Raw genomic sequence first — 10667 nt, 5'->3', positions numbered from 1 at the left:
ATATTTTAATGTTTGTTATGGCCAAATATTGTGAATGGTACGGTCACCGGTCAATGAGCATGTGGACGCGCACTTTCTTTAAAAATTGTCAATGATTTCATCATTGAGATGAAAGAGCTTGAAATGTCTTACAAAAGAGAGTTGGACTAATGTTGGGGAGCCTGGGCAAGTCATTCTAATATTTAAGTTAGGGTTTACTCGAGGAAGTAGATGAAGAAAAATAAGAGCACTTGGTCTATGGTCTAGAATTAGGGATCCTTTGCCCTTAGAGCTATGGTGCAATAGTAGAGTATCCAAGTTGTTATCCAGGTACTTATGATTCGAGTCTCAATTATGGCGAATTTGTAGAAATTTTTCCTCCAAATGAGGCACGTAACTAAAGGATGTTGGCGGGTTGTCCGCTGTAAGCATTTTCTGATTTATCCTGATGGTTGGTGAGAAATTTTCGTGGGGTCGGGCCGATCACCCCAGGCTCGACGTTATCAAATCTAATTAATCATTTTTAGAATTGGGGATCCTTTTTTCATTACATTCAATGAGTGTTTATAGAACTATTATGAGATTATCTTTGCGTATGTAGCGTGCTTCTCCATTTTCCTCGCATGAGCTAGCAAAATAGATAAGATCTTACAGTCATTAGTCGCCTTGTCATTAACTAAACGTCATATATTTGGAGGGAGGTATTTAGGAGATTAGATCTAATAACCCTATAATTGCCTTTCCATTTATCTAGCAATACGTGTTCTGGAGTATTTGTAGAGAAACAATTCTCAATAATGGGGTGATTATGTGGCCTACCTACCCATATGCTAGTTAGTTCCGTACCTTTAATAGGCCATGTGGAGTGTGAGTTAGATATGAGGATGAGGGTGTTGCACAAAGAGGGGAGGCAACATCTCTCAATCTCTAATGTGGAAGAAGAGGAAGAGAGAAAGATTGCATGGAGCAACGAGATAAAAATACATAAGAAATAGCAAACATGAATAATAAGAAGAAAAAAAGAGTTATCGTGATTTGGCGGTATGCCTACTCTACAAAAATGATCGAAACTTTATTAAAATTTTCTCTACACAAGAGAATCTCAATGATTCTTATAATACAATAGGTTTACAATGATCTCTATAAATAATATCTAAATCTCATACCCGATAAAATCGTAACAGAATTCTGTTATAAAAAATCGTAACATAATTTTGTTATGAAAAACCGTAACATAATTTTGTTATAAAAAACCATAACAAAATTCTTTATAAAAAACTGTAACAGAATTTAATTACGAAAAAATTTTAATAGATTTTTCTTTTATGACGTCCCTCACATTGACCTTCATTCAGAAATGAGCCACTCGTTAACAATCTCTATCTTAGCGAATATTCACTCCTTCGAAAAACATGAGTATCTGAGCAAAACTCCACCTGAATCTCTGGATCAGGACTTTCTTCCTCTAGTATCTAGAGATATAGATCAAGTTTAAGTAATGCTTGAATTTCTCTGTGGTCACTAACTTTGTCAATATGTCTGCAGCATTGTCTGCAGAGTGAGCCTTTTCAAGTTGAGTTTCTATAGAAGCAATTAGCTTTATAATCTTGTGAAACCTCACATCAGTGTGCTTAGTTCTCGCATAATACATTTGATTTAATGTCAAATATATAACCCTCTGACTATCACATAATAACTTGACTCCACCTTATCGAATTCTCAGTTCTCTAACCAACCCTGTAAGCCATAAAACTTCCTTTGTTGTTTCAGCTACTGTCATGTACTCCGACTTCGTATTACACGATGCAGAAATAGATTATATCATTGACTTCCAACAGATAGGTCCTCCTACCACAGTGAACACGTATCATATAGTAGACCTTTTGTCATCTAAATCTCCTACATAGTCTACATCTATGTACCAAGTAACTGAAGGATCATCCGGTTGTCTATGAACATGATGTTATAATTAGTTTTATTTTTCAAGTATTTGAAGATCAACTTCACTGCATTCCAATGTAGTTAACTATGATTTGAGAGAAACATGCTCACCATACTAACTGCTTGTGCCAAGTTTGATCTCAAGCAAACTATGACATACATCAGACAACCAACTGCACTAGCATAAAAAACTTTTGACATTTCTTGGATCTCCTCATCTGTTGTGAGCATTGTGTACTCGATAACTTGAAGTGATACACCAGGGATGTGCTTACTAACTTTTCATTCTTCATGTTGAATCTATTCAACACCTTCTCCACATAGCTATGTTGAGACAACCATAATCTCCCTTAGATCTATCCCGTGAACTCTATCCCAAAAATCTTCTTGGTTTCTCCCAAACCTTTCATGTTAAATTTCTTGCTCAGTAGCTTTTTCAATTTATCGACCTCTTTCATCTTCTTTGCAACAACCCACTTGCACTTTATAGCTCATTTTCCCTCAGGAAGTTCCACTAGATCCCACGTTTAGTTCTTATGCAGAAACTCCATCTTCTTTGTCATAACCCCCCTCTTGAAAAGTGTAGGGTCTCCGCTATTGGAGATAAGTACATAAGATACAAAGTCTTTGAATCCGTATCTAGTGGGTGACTTTACAACTCGTTTCATTTTTCCATCATCTATAGTGAGATGCTCCGTATGCTTTGAACTGGAATCATCTGAATCATGAGTCTTTAGCTCCACTTACACAATATTTTTCTCCTTGTTGCTCTATGGTGTTTCCTTTCCTTCTTCCTGAATACGTTGTAGCATGACCTTCTCGTCAAACACCACACCTTGTTTGTCTTACGATCCCAAAGCTTGAACTCAGTAACTCCTTTTTGATATCCCAAAAAATGCATTGCTTTGACTTCACATCTAACCATGATCTTTCCTCATTAGATATGTACACATAGGTTGGACATCCAAAAACTCAAAGATTAGAGTAATCTACTGGTTTCCCTGTCCACATACTTCTTCTGATACTTTACCTTCTAGTGCTACCCTTGATGATCTATTTCTGAGATAACATGTCATGCACCCCAGAAATTGTTTGCTAGTCCTGCATTTAACATGAGATATCTTGTATTCTTAATGATTGTCTTGTTCAACCATTTTGCCACATCGTTCTGTTATGGTATCCTGCGAACCAAGAGATGTCTCAAAATCTCATGCTACTCACAAAATTTCTGAAACTTTGAATCTATGTACTTAGTCACATTGTTTGACCTAAGACATTTGATCTTCCTTTCGGTCTAGTTCTCCACTTTAGTTTTCCATAGTTTAAATTTTGTAAAAGTTTTCGACTTGTGACGCATAAAGTATACTCAGACCTTTCGTGAGTAATCATCAGTAAAACTCATAAAATACAGATGCCTTGCTCATGATGCTACACTAGTCGGTCCCTGGAGATTTATATGTACATAATCCAGAATCCCCTCCATCTTTTTTGTTGCCGTCTTGAATTTCACTTTGCTCTATTTCCCAAGAATATATAATTTGCAGAATTCAAACTTGCACATCTTGATACCGTTAAAAAATCTCTCTTGTGAAGTTCTAGCATTCCACGTTCACCCATATGCCTTAGCTGCATATGTCACAAGACAGTACTGTCTGATTCAGACTTCACTTAAGTGACTCCACCTATAATTGTAGTCCCTATCAACTTATAGATGTTCCTTGCTAACTTTTGTCCTTTCATTTCCATCAAAGCTCCCTTGCTAACCTTTATTACTCTGTTCACTGATTTATAATTGCAACCAATACCATCCAGTGTGCCAAGTGAGATCAAATTCTTTTTTAGATTTGGTATATGTTTTATATTACATAAAATTCTAATCACACTATCAAACATCTTGATTCTGATATTCCCTATGTTGATGACTCCGCAAGATATATTATTTTCCATCAACATTGAACCAAAATCAGCTGCTCTATAAGTGTCAAACCACTCCTTATTTGGAGTCATGTGATATGAACATGCAAAGTGTAAGATCCAAATATCCGTCAACAACTTTGAAATCGACATAACTGATAGCATATTTCCATCACCACTCTTTAAATTTTCTTCTTCAATTATGTTTACAGACTTTGTCGAACTACCTTTGTTCTCTACAACATGTTTCTTTATCTCTAGAAAATTTCTCTTTATATGACATTTGTCTCCACACTTGTAGCATGTGATCACCTTTTTTCTTCACAACTTAGAACGAGCCTTGTTGTCGTTGCCCGATCCATACTGAGTTTGGCTACTACCGCGCTCTTAGATGTTATTTACTATAAATCCTTCTCCCTGAGAAACTTCATCGCTTGTTTTATTCTTTTGGTGAAAACTTAGCAATGCACCTGTGATATCCTCCAATTTAAGAGTTTCCTTACCCCCATATTAAAGTAGTAACCAAATTCTCGTATGTAAGAGATGAAGTTAAAGAATTCAACAACATCAGCGTCTTGTCTTCGTCTTTGATCTTCACATCAACCCTCTTTAGATCGCTCACAATCTACTTGAATCTGTAATGTGTTGATTCAGATCGATTGCCTCTGTCATCTTTAGCTTGAGTAATTTTTGCTTAAGATACAACTTGTTTGCCAATGAGTTTGACATGTATTGACTTTCTAGCTTTTGTAAAACTGCCACTAGCAACTTCTCGTCCATGACATGGTACATCACATCATCCGTAATATAAAGCTTGATTATTACTACTATCTTTGCTTGAAGTTCTTCCCAATCTGATCTCTCCAAGCTTTCCGGTTTCCTTTCTCATAATGCCTTCACCATGCCTTGTTGCACTAACAAGTTCTGGACCCTTCTCTGCTATAATCCGAAGTTCTCGGTTCCGTTAAAGTTCACCAAATCAAACTTCGCAGAAGTCATCCTGGACATGTTGAAGAAATCTGTAAAAACCTCGCTCTGATACCAATTGTTGCGCAAAAAGGGAAGACAACACCTCTCAACCTTTAATGTGAAAGAAGAGGATGAGAGAAAGAGATTGCGCGAAACAATGAGATAAAAATGCACAAAAAAGAGCAAACACGAGGAGAAGAAGAATTACCATGGTTTGGTGACGTATATACTCCACAAAATTAACCAAAGATTTATTAGAATTCTCCCTACACAAAAATTACATTCAATGATTCTCATAATACAATAAGTTTACAATGATTCCTATAAATAATGCTTAAACCACAAAGTTGATAAAACTATAACAGAGTTCTATTATAAAAAACATAATAGAATTTTGTTATAAAAAATTATAACAAAATCCTATTATAAAAAATCGTAATAGAATTTTATTATGAAAAAAATCTTAACAGATTTTTCTTCCATAACGTCATCTTGTTTCGTCTCACTTTCTGGTTCCGGTCCAGATGCTATCAGCGTGAGATAGTTATGGTGCTTTTGATCTTCGACGTCCAATTCTTCTGAAGATGATTTGTCCCGCGTCACCTTGAGTGTCTTCTTTCTTTTGGTTGTTTTGGGTTTATCGTCTTTGATTTTTGGATACTCGTGCTTGCAGTGTCCTTTCTTGTTGCACCCGTAGCATGTGGCCTTCTCCTTTGCATCATTTGATTTGATCACCTTTTGTAAGTCCCTTTTTATGAAGTTGTTCTTTCTTCTAGTGAACATTTTTCTGATCATGTTCACGAGTTGTTTTTCATTGGCTTTTGAGTAAGATTTAGATTCTGGCTCCAGCTTGTTCTTGTTCTTGTTCTTGGCTTCTTTTGAAAAACCCGCAAAAAGTGCATACCTTTCTCAACTGACTTTGAGTTAGTCTGTTCATGAAGTTCAAGTTCACAACATAACTCATCTAGTTTTAGTTTATTTAAGTTCTTTGAAATTTTATAAACATCTACTATGGATATTCACAGTGCATTTCGAGAAAAAGAGTTCAAGGCATACCTAATTATATCCCTGTTCTCCAGTTGATGACAGATTAAGTGGAGTCTGTTCAAAATGTCTTTGATTCTAGCGTGTAGCTGAGTAGTTGTTTCTCCATCCTTCATTTTAATGTTAAACAAATTTTTAATAATAATTAAGCCACGTTTTGTTACCTTTGCATAACTTGTGCTCTCATGTAGTTTGATCAGTTTGTCCCAGAGCTCCTTGGCGTTTTCGAATGGGTCGACACGGTTCAGCTCCTCCATGATAAGTCCGCATTGGATTATATTTGTTGCCTTTCAGTCGATCTGAGTCTTTTTTTTGTCTTCTCGATTCCATCTTTTTGGGTCGACTGGTACTTTTGTTGCTTCATCAATCGGAGCCTTGTACCCTCATCGGATGGTGAACCACTGATCGATGTATGTCTTCAGGTACACTTCCATCCACTTCTTCCAATATGGGAAGTCATCTCCATTGAAGAGAGTAGTGTTGGGGTTGCAAGGTTGCAAACATAGTCCCATATTGGAAACACATGGGAAAGATCATGGGTTTATAAGAGAAAAGATATCTCCATTGGCATGAGGCCTTTTGGGGAGAGCCCAAGAGCAAAGCCATGAGGGTCTAGGCCCAAATTGGACAATATCATGCTATTGTGGAGATATCTAAATTCTTTTCGATCCTACAATTGGTATCAGAGTCAGGACTGCCAGAAGGTTTAACCGCCGACTGTGCACAAGAGCTATGGTCTGATTGAACCATGTGAGCACAATATTGACCTCGAACAAAAAAAGTGGGGGCTCCTATGTTCGGATCAAGAGGGCCAGACACCAGGCAGGAAGTCCTAGTAGGTCGGGTGGACCGAGGGGCAGGAAGTCCTAGTTGCGGCTAGGCAAGGAAGTCCTAGTAGGTCGAGTAGACCGAGGGGCAGGAAGTCCTAGTAGGTCGGGTAGACCGAGGGGCAGGAAGACCTGGTGGTCGAGGATCGGACATGGGAAGCCCATGGTCCTTTGTTTGAGGGGGGATTGTTGGAGTTGCAAGGTTGCAAACATAGTCCCATATTGGAAACACATGGGAAAGATCATGGGTTTATAAGAGAAAAGATATCTCCATTGGCATGAGGCCTTTTGGGGAGAGCCCAAGAGCAAAGCCATGAGGGTCTAGGCCCAAAGTGGACAATATCATGCTATTGTGGAGATATCTAAATTCTTTTCGATCCTACAATTGGTATCAAATTGTTGGTGCAATATCCCTTAGGTCAAGGTTGACTGGTTTGACCAAGCTTTAGTCTTGGTCATAGTTTCGATGTTTGACAATACATGTAGACACATGGACAATGCAGGTGCAGTTGTTCATATGGGGAGATTCTGATCAGGCACTGATCAGTGTGAATGAAGAAGAGTCAAGTAGGTATACCTGACTGGAAGGAAACCCTGGTGAGTGAAGCCAGGTGAAAGTCCTAGTGAGTGAAGCTAGGCAGATGGAAATCCTGGTGAGTGAAGCCAGGTGAAAGTCCTAGTGAGTGAAGCTAGGCAGATGGAAATCCTGGTGAGTGAAGCCAGGTGAAAGTCCTAGTGAGTGAAGCTAGGCAGTATGCAAATCCTGGTGAGTGAAGCCAGGTGAAGTCCTAGTGAGTGAAGCTAGGCAGATTGAAAACCCTAATGAGTGAAGCTAGGTAAAAGTCCAAGTAGGTCAAGAGAGTGACCGGATACTTGGCATGAAAGAAAAGTCCAAGTTGGTCAAGAGAATGACCGGATACTTGGCATGAAAGAAAAGTCCAAGTGGGTCAAAGGGATTGTCCGGACACTTGGTGAGAGAGTCCTAGCAGGTCAAGGGAGTGACTAGATGCTAGGCATGACGTACCAACAGGTTAAGGTTGATCGGATGTTGGTTTGAGAGGTTTGGGACTTGGTTTTGGGCAAAAACAAAGTGCTGGATCGATCAGTGGATCGATCCAGACCTTTCCCAGCGAACAGAAAGCTTCTGGATCGATCAGTGGATCGATCCAGAGGTCTCAATCGATCAGTGGATCGATTAGGACGCTGCTGCTTCGCGCGATAAGCGCTGGATCGATCCGTGGATCGATCCAGGCACTTTTCCAGAGCACAGAGGCGCTCTGGATCGATCCGTGGATCGATCCAAAGCCTCCCCGATCGATTGGGAAAAATCGAATCGATCGGGATCCGACCGTTGAGTCGTATTTGAGCCGCAGGCGAGCGTTGTCTTCGGCACTTCTTCACCGATTCATTTCAGATCTTCACCAGCTTCTTCACAGCTCTTCTCAAGCTCGAGATCGCCAGTTCTTGAAGGTTCTTGGAGGTTCTTCCAAGTCAAGAGGCGGATCAAAGCAAGAAGAAGAAACTAGGGTTAGGGTTTGTGCACTCATTGTAAGCTTGTATTTTTTACTACCCTTTCTTCTTCTTGTATTGAGTCTTGTAGGGCTTCTCCGCCCTTGGTAGTTACCATAAAGGAGAGTTTCATTAGTGGAGGGTGTGTGTGTTGGTGTGGATCCTTGGACTAGTCACCTCTTGTGAGGTGGATACCAAGTAAACCAACCGTGTTAGCGTTGTGTGATTTGTTTCTGTATTTTCCGCTGCACATCTACGAAGGAACAAGCAACGCCGAACACCGAGCACGCGACGAGCTATTCCCCCCCCCCCCCCCCCCTCTAGCTACTTTTGGATTGGGCCATTTAGAGGAATGAAGCCTTGCACACAAGGAGGAGGAGGAGAGAAATCCCAATACTAGATCTTGAATTAGCATTGATCCTGTCCGAAAGTCGAAGAGACGGAAAACTGGGGATGTGGCGCTCACGCTGACCTCCTGTGAACTCCACATGGACCTACAACACAGACTACGTCAGTGCCGAGCCAGGGAAGGGGTCCCCGACGTTGGCCCTCTGATGCTCAAGTTAGTCACCGGCGATGAGAAATAAGGCTGAGCAATAAGAAGAAGCAGTGTGGGAGATAATAAAAAATAAAACTTGATTGATGTTGCACCAATTGAAAAGTATTTTACAATGGAAAAGTTAATCTAAAGAGATAATTATATCAATTTGGATTCTATCGAAAAAGCTCAAAACCAAAAAAGAAATATTAAAAACAAATTTAAAAATCACCCTCTTGTCTGATTGGTGGTTGCACCAATTCAGAGCGGTACCTGCTCCGATACCGCTTGAATGACTGCAAATACGCTAGAGGGGGTGAATAACATTTTTTAAAAATTGAGAGTGAATTACGCAATGAAATAATAAAAGAAAAAGACTAGAAGGAAAAAGGTAATCACGCTAACACAATTAGTTTTTACTTGGTTTGGATCCTTCGACGACTCCTACTCTAAGGCTTGCACTCGTCGAGTGCTTTCGTTGGGTGATCCATTAATAGCTCAAATGATTACAAAAGTTAAGTACAAGAACTAAAAACAATGTTACCGACAATAGAGAAAATAAGAAGATCTTGATTCTCGGTTGTTGGAGGAGCTTTGCAGCTTCGTAGGAGCTTTTCTGAAGCAACACATAGGAATGAAAGTCATGGAATATGTTCTGAAGCTGCTGGTCGAAGGCTCTTATATAGGTCCATTCCGGGCACTTGGAATCCCTCCGGGCGCCTGGACCGTTGATGACGTAGTGATCTCTCATCGAAACTTCATCCATGAACTTTATCCACTTCCGGGCACCTGGACCCCTTTTGGGTGCTTGGACTACTAATGTGGGTTCTGCTAATCATTGCGCTCCAACTCAGCTTCAGGATAACTTTTGTGGTCTGGGTGCCTGGACTAATTCCGGATGACTGAACCGTCCAGGTGCCTACGGCACCCGCCCGGGCGAGACTAGTTCGGACGCCCGAACCGCTTTTTGTCTCTTTTCTTCTCTGCAATAAAAAGTTAGTTCAGACAAAAAAAAATATATTTATTCTATAAAACAGAGTTAACACAACATTAATAAGATAAGAGTAGTAATTAGATCCTGTCTCCCCGAGACTAGGATCTAGTCATGCTCTCAGCTTAGATTTCCCAAATAGACATTGGCTGGACCGACGCCTACAGTTCTCTCAATGGGGAACGCGTCCTCACTGAATCTCTCCTCCAGTTGCTTACCTCCAGCTACCAACTGTAGTCGCTTGACTTCGGCCGGTTATCAGGTCCCACAGACCCAACCGAACTTTCCGCTAGATAGCGAGTCTCGCATACCTATCTGGACTTCGCACCAACTATCGGGTCCCACGGACCTAGCTAAATTTCAGCTTGGTGTCAGGTCCTTCAGATCAGTCAACTCCTGCACACTTGGTAGAAAGGTTAGAGAAACAACACATCTAACATTAATCTATTTGTCATACATCAAAATCAGATTATTAGTACAATCTACGCCAATAATAAGTAGTTGAGACTGAGATAAAAATCGAGTCAAAGTCAATTTTGGGACTAAGATTGAGTTAGAATCAATGTCAGTCACTGAAACTGAGATAGAGTTGAAGTGGGAGTCAGTCACTGAGGCTGAGATAGAGTTGAAGTGGGAGTCAGTCACTGAGGCTGAGATAGAGTTGAAGTGGGAGTCAGTCACTGAGGCTGAGATTGAGCCAGGAGATAAGTCGGAGTTAGAAGCTGGAAGCTGAGACTTGTACTTAATCAATTTTAAATCTCTAGGAAAAGTATACTAAACCAGTTCAACTAAATCTGAGTCTTATCCGAGCAAATTCTCATTATATTTAGATCATATTTGACCCATTTTGACTTTCACACTTAAATAGCATGATTTTCAATTACACACACATATATTTTGATCTTGTCTGAATGAAGGAAGCTAAAAAGTCAGGGATAGGATGACTATTGATGGG

The sequence above is a fragment of the Zingiber officinale genome, chromosome 7B, assembly GCF_018446385.1.
Source record: "Zingiber officinale cultivar Zhangliang chromosome 7B, Zo_v1.1, whole genome shotgun sequence".
NCBI lineage: Eukaryota > Viridiplantae > Streptophyta > Magnoliopsida > Zingiberales > Zingiberaceae > Zingiber > Zingiber officinale.
Note: the sequence above shows the minus strand (reverse complement) of the source record.